We start from the raw sequence: 6,244 nt of genomic DNA, 5'->3' as shown, positions 1-6,244 counted from the left end.
CTAATGAATAATTGATACAGCAGACTGATGTGTTGATGAATAATACATGGGTGGGAAATGGCACTTGGTTCTCCTTCCTCCATCCAAGCATCATCCATTTACCCAGCACAGAACAGGAACATATTTCATTTGTTTTTCATGACTATCCTGTTTGGAAGTGCATTATATGTTTATCTTGCTATTGTATAAGTGCGTTATTAAAAAAAATAAAAGTTTGCTTATTGGGTATTTATTAAGTTGCTGAATAACTATATAACCAAAGCAGCTAAAGTTCTTTAGGGGTGCTGCACAATGTGTCATTTATATCAGCATGCATAGGCATATGCGTGGGTTTATACAGTATGTGTGCTTGGATTCTCACCATCTGATTATAACTACTGAATTGGCTGTATTGAAACCAAGAAAAGCTATACATTGAGAGGATAATAAATAAATGACATGACATAGAAGCATTTCCATGTGTCAGTATATAAGCAGCCCTTGTCTTACATCTTAAAAGCCTTTTCTGCTGGCAGTAGCTGTCCTTCTCACCACTTATGTCATCTGTACCGTGGCCTTCTCCTGGAGAAGTATGTAGACTTTGTGGTGCATGGTTGTCAGCTCGGAACTGTTGTATACACAATAGCTTTGTTTGGTATTCTGTTAACTGCTGGACACTGTTCTCTATGTTTGCGGTGTGGCATCTACTGAGAGAGAGAGACTGTAAATCACCAAATGAGAAACTGATGTGGCAACAATTAAGTTTGAACAGTAGACCCCCTAATCCAGACGTTGCTGTTGACAAGCCTTGGCTAGTGTGCCACCTTGTGGAGGTTTTAAGTTGTACCTATGGTTGCAGGACCATTACCATTACTCCTCCCTTTTTGCTCCACCTCCTTTCCTCATGGCCATCCAGCTCTGATGGCCATGACCCGCATTTCATTGTTAGAAGTGGGAGTTTCTCTAAACAGGCTGGGCTGCAATCCCACTGGGGAGACAGGAGGCACTTGTTAATATACAGAATGTTCACGCTAGCATTGGGTCATTGGTGAGAGTTTGGTGAGTCACGGGAGCCAAGGAGAGCCTGCAGCCCGCACAGCGTCTATTCACTGGGAGAGAGGGATAGGGGGCATAGTCAGCAGCTCACAGAGCGCTGGGCATGCCTCCACAGTGCTGAAAATGGGAGGCATGGATGGTGATCGCGGCATTTCCACAAAGTCATACCCACTTTTGCCGAGGCCATGTCCACTTTTTATCCCACACAGCCAGGGACAGACTGGGGGCCGAAATTGGCCCTGGCATGTGCGTGCACGCGTGCACCTTCGGCACCCCTGTTACATGTGCGCAGACACTACCGACGGGGGCATGCCTTTAGTCAGAGGGGCGGGGACTTGTGGCATGCCCCCATATCCTTCCCAGCTCTCTCTGTGACAGGAGCGGCCCACCTGCCCATCGGCCCTTCTGGTATTTGCCCTGCACACAGCAGTCCCTCTTTGCCAGGACTCAATGTTGGGACGTATGTTTTATTAATTGGGGATTAGCATTTGGGCGTCCGATCTAGTGTCGATTTTATTTAATGGGGAGAGGGAGCAGTGGGTGTCCGATCATAGGGGCACCAGTGTATTGCTTTGCCCAGGGCCTATAAGACTGCCCTGTCCGCTAACAAATAGAAAACCTCTGCCGACTCCTGTTCTAAAAAACTGTCCTGTCCTTGCTGTGGTGATTCCTTTGCACTAAGCTGTAATATTATACAAATGTCACTAATTTATAGCTACTTACACTTGTGAGATAATGATTATGATGGGGGCATGGATTTGATCAGCTTTCCCTAATTGCTATCTGCTTGATAAATATTAACTGTGAAGTCGACCTTCATTTTTTTTCTTACAAGCAGTTGAAAATGTAACGTCATTTTTATTACCAGTAAATTTACTTATAGTTGGCACCGCTCTTCACGGAAACCCAGCTCTGATCAGAAATTACATTATAAATACAGTGCAAATATTTTATATGTTCATTAAATAAGTGATATATTTATGCGTTACCGATTGTAAAAACCAACAGACTATGTTGGTGCTATATAAATTAATATTAATGCTAATAATTGAGATCTGTCAATTCTGCATGATTATTCTATACCAGTAAAAAATAATGCAGCTATAGCTAGTGTACAGTATAGAGTTGGAAGAAAAGGGTCTATGAATATAAGGTGGGTCTTATGTGTATGTGTCTTATATTCAGAGCACGGTTTCCTGACACCCACTCAAGCGCCTTTTTATTATTTTTTCGTTCAGTGCAGTGTTACTGTACAATGCAATGAGCCGCTGCCACCTTCCACTCTCATGCTAGAAAATTCAATTGCCTATAGGGAATCCCTTCACGACGGGGAATGATAGTAAACGTGGTCTGCATACATCTGTAGTCAGCACAAAGCCAAGCCTGGTGATGCTCAGTCCCTTATTCAGCATGTTGGATTGGTGAGCTCTCTCCTCTCCTGCAGCCAAGAAGGTTCAACCCCTAACACAAACACAATATTGTGTTCATTCACACAAAGGCTCATGTATTATTACCAACACATTCTAATGTACTAATTCTCTGAAAGAGAGGTTTAGAATCATTGGACATTATATAATCACACATCTGGGGCAGGTTATTATTCACCGAAAAGGTCAGAAAATGTAATTTATGAATTACAAAGCAATTATACTTATTGGCCCTCATTCCGAGTTGTTCGCTCGCTAGCTGCTTTTAGCAGCATTGCAAACGCTAGGCCGCCACCCTCTGGGCGTGTATCTTAGCTTAGCAGAATTGCGAACAAAAGATTAGCAGAACTGCTACTAAATAATTCTTTGCAGTTTCTGAGTAGCTCCAGACCTACTCCTAGATTGCGATCAGCTCAGTCCGTTTAGTTCCTGGTTTGACGTCACAAATACACCCTGCGTTCGGCCAGCCACTCCCCCGTTTCTCCAGACACTCCCGCGTTTTTCCCTGACACGCCTGCGTTTTTTAGCACACTCCCGGAAAACGCTCAGTTACCACCCAGAAACGCCCCTTTCCTGTCAATCATTCACCGATCAGCAGTGCGACTGAAAAGCGTCGCATGGACACCAGCAAATCTACTAAGTTTTGTGTTAAATAACTTAGCGCATGCGCTCTGCGTACCATGCGCATTTAGCATCAAATCGCAGCATAGTGAAAATCAGGAACGAGCGAACAACTCAGAATGACCACCCTTGTGTTAATAAACTTTGCTAAGCAAGTGATAAGTGGAAGGGGTCCAGATTTATCAAGCTTTGGAGAAATAGCATGGTGATAAAGTACCAACAGACTAGCTCCTGTCAGTTTTCAAACACATCCTGTAACATGGCAGTTAGAAGCTGATTGGCTGGTACTTTATCACCATGCAAAATATCACTCTCCAAGGCTTGATAAATCTGGGCCAGGGTGTATCGCAAGCAGTTTGTGATGCATGGTACATTCTCATACCTCCCAACTAACTTTACAAGAGCTGGAAGAGGGACTCCATGCACGGTGAAGCCGCGCCCACCGATGAAAAGGGTACGTGGCTACAGACAATTGGCATAGCTTCGTAGAAAGGGTGTGGCCTCGCAGCAATGCCGCGATCACGAGCCACGGCCCCCGTTGTCAGCACTATGGGGGGCATGTCCTGCGCTCAGTGAGCTGCTGGCATGCCCCCAGTACCTCTGTCAGACGCTGTGTGCACATGCGCACAGCGTATATATTCAAGAGCCTACCAACTGTCCCCCCCACCGCGGTACACTGCTGCCCACGGGTGGGACATCAGGACAGTCCCAAAAAAACAGAACTGTCCCATGAAGGGAGGTATGCATTCTGGTCCCAAAATGAAATTATATTTTTAAAACTTGATGTAAATGTAGGTGATCAGTCCCACTTGTAACATGGAACCTTTTGAAGACCAAGACATTGTGGTATATACATTTGCAAATCAATTGGAAAATAAGTTCACAAGATGTAATCTGCGCTGGGGACAAATGTAGACTTCTCTAAATGACCTGTAGACAGGGCCAGAGGAACACTGAAGTGGATGCGGCTCCAGCTCTAGGTCTTACTCACAATATAGTTCAGGATATATGGCACACAGACATTAATTACACAATTTCTCTATATGAATTTTTTATTCTACTGAAACACTGCTATAAATTTTTCTCAGCTGTAGAAATTTGAGATTATCTCATATCATGGCAATTTAGATTAACCTCAATGCGTTTGCTTGTCACATACCATTTTCATGCAAAGAACAATAAAGCACAAGAAACAATATCCACATTTGACAATCCTTACACACTAATATAAAGTTTTAAGCAATCACCTGAAAATACTCTTATAATTGGGGCCCCGTAAAAACCTTTAGTTTTGTAGCTAGCTACATTGAGTATAGTGCACCTTTCTAGGAAAGTTATATCCTGAGAATAGTTAATACAAGTCTTGGATGAAGGTAGCAATGGATGGATTACAACAAATGAAGTGTAGCTGGTTCTGTCCAACCGGGCAGTTTTGTAACTTCTAATATGGTGCAGCACACTATTTCTAGGCAACTGTGAGTCTATTTTGCTAGTCTGGATGTAATATTAACTGATTGTACTGTAGGTGCTATTTTCTTAAAGGAGGCTCTCTGCGATATCCACATGGCTGTGTCAGGCAATAACTAGGTTTACAACTGTGCCACTTGATCCTGACTCATCCTTAAACGCAATGTAGGCAGCTAAGGTGTCTCTGTCCCTGTTATGAGCAGTCTCTTTATCTCTGAAAGGGCTTGCAATGAATAGTTGGTGAAACAGGGTTACTGACCTGGATTCCAAAAAGGTTACTGTACTCAATTGTTACATTTACACTGTCTGACTGAGAGCAGTACATCAGCTGCAGGCCCCTGTGATATTGAGTCCTGAATCCTTTAAGCTGTCTGTGTAACTAAGACAGTATTGTTCCTTACTGCGCGACAAAGTTCTGGCTGCGTGCTGAGAAAACTGCAGCACGTGACTGTCTGCTTCTGCGCAGAGGTGCTTACTGCTATTTGATGGCTCTTATCAGTCTCAAAGGGTGTTGGTACTATAGAAACTGGCTAATTTACTGTATAAAACTGTGATCTCTTGTATACCAGGGTATTTCAGCAGGGAGTTTGTGACAGTCAATTAGATCATTCAGCAATTACTGAGACTGCTACTATGGAGTGTGAGAATGTATAATCTGCAATGGGGCTCCTGGATCTCACTAGAAGTGGCTATTTTGCCTAAGGCCTGACGTAATCAGCTCACCACTCCATAGACACTCTCATTGTCAGCTGCTGGACTCTGATTTATTGAAGATCAGGTAAGGAGTCTCCTTTGGTCACCATGTACACCACCAAATCAGCTCAGCACCTTCTGCTCCTAGGTCCTGTTCCACTCTGCCCATCCTCCTAAGATGGCCGCCGCCCAACTGCCAACAGACTCGGCACACGGCTGTTAACTGTCCAAGCGCATGACAGCTATAGCATAGAAAATGTTCTTAACCCTTTCCTTGCTGAAGTCTCAAAGCATTTAGCCAGGCTGCATTTTGTAGAGGGGGAAAAAGGGCGCAGAAATAAGTTAAATGTCCGTGGTAACTCTGTTGGGGTGTCACACCTACCCGGGTCGGACTTCCGGGACCAGGAAAAACGAGACGTGGCTTCGCTGGACGGCTCCTTCCTCTCCCTGCAGGCTCCTGGAGGGTCTCTGGGCGCTCCCAGAGGCCGAGGACCCGTGGGCCCTTGTGCTTTCACTCCTGTGTGCCTGGGATCCACCTCTGTCTCCATCTGGGAAGGAGACATTCACAGCCGGTGGCCATTTTGGATTTTGCAGTCTGTGCAGCTCTGCAGCTCTGTCCCCTTCTGAGGCTGAAACTGAACCCTGAGCTGGACCAGGATCAGTGTTATCTGCCTGGGGCTCTCCTCCAGCTTTTGCTACTGCATCTCCCTTGGGGTGTATATTACATTACATGGTAGTGCTGCTGATTTCTGCTGGAATCCCCTATTCTGGATCTGTGAGTACCCCCTTGCTGGGATTTGTTGTGCCTCTCTCATATTTGCCATTTCTCCCCGACCCTGCAAAGATCTCCTGCATGTAATAATGTTTGGATAGGGATGGGATGTGCTCTGTCCTCTCTACGCCTCCACCCGGGGTTCTCATGCATACGTATTAGCTTCTGTTTGGAACCTGCATACTACTCTGCCTCCAGGGACGATGACGCATTGGCCATTCCAATTCAC

General features: G+C 45.0%; 1 long non-coding RNA gene across 1 annotated transcript; it reads right to left on the bottom strand.

The window, feature by feature from the left end:
- Positions 1–213: 213 nt before the first annotated feature.
- Positions 214–5,603, bottom strand: LOC135049938 (uncharacterized). The gene is made up of 2 exons (XR_010241514.1): positions 5,274–5,603; positions 214–683 (listed from the first exon to the last, which is right to left on the bottom strand). It is a non-coding gene; the product is annotated as an uncharacterized LOC135049938 (long non-coding RNA).
- Positions 5,604–6,244: the final 641 nt, after the last annotated feature.

This window comes from Pseudophryne corroboree, chromosome 2 (genome assembly GCF_028390025.1).
Source record: "Pseudophryne corroboree isolate aPseCor3 chromosome 2, aPseCor3.hap2, whole genome shotgun sequence".
NCBI lineage: Eukaryota > Metazoa > Chordata > Amphibia > Anura > Myobatrachidae > Pseudophryne > Pseudophryne corroboree.
The sequence above is the reverse complement of the archived record's forward strand: the minus strand, read 5'-3'. Positions and strand labels throughout refer to the sequence as shown.